This window comes from Penaeus monodon, chromosome 15 (genome assembly GCF_015228065.2).
Source record: "Penaeus monodon isolate SGIC_2016 chromosome 15, NSTDA_Pmon_1, whole genome shotgun sequence".
In the NCBI taxonomy this organism is placed as follows: Eukaryota; Metazoa; Arthropoda; class Malacostraca; order Decapoda; family Penaeidae; genus Penaeus; species Penaeus monodon.
Window position 1 is genome coordinate 9395721 of NC_051400.1, and position 423 is coordinate 9396143.

A 423-nucleotide genomic window follows, 5' to 3' on the forward strand; every position below is an offset into this window, starting at 1 on the left:
GAAGCATATTAAGTGTTACTGCTTCTTTTTATGGTGGTAGTGTCTCGTTCAGTTATTTGCAATCGCTAGTGGGTTTGTAAACAATTGACTCAGTAGTAATAGCACATTATTATCAATAATAACATATTAAGCTCGTTTAGAATATATGAATTACTCTGAATAAGCACTGAGTATTTGCACTGAGTATTTGGTCTTGGATATGTGCACTGGACCTTTAAAATATACAAGGTTTATGAATAGCCACTGACTACGCAATGGCTTGTTTAATAACCCCTAAAGTCTACCAGAAGTCAGGTCACTGGCTGTGGACCGCTGCCACATGACACTACTTTGGTTTTGGAAGAGTTTTATAAGCTAATATTATAGGAATTCCGGGTTGATCAGCTTGTTACCATAAGGACATTGCTTTCAAGGGGCTACATC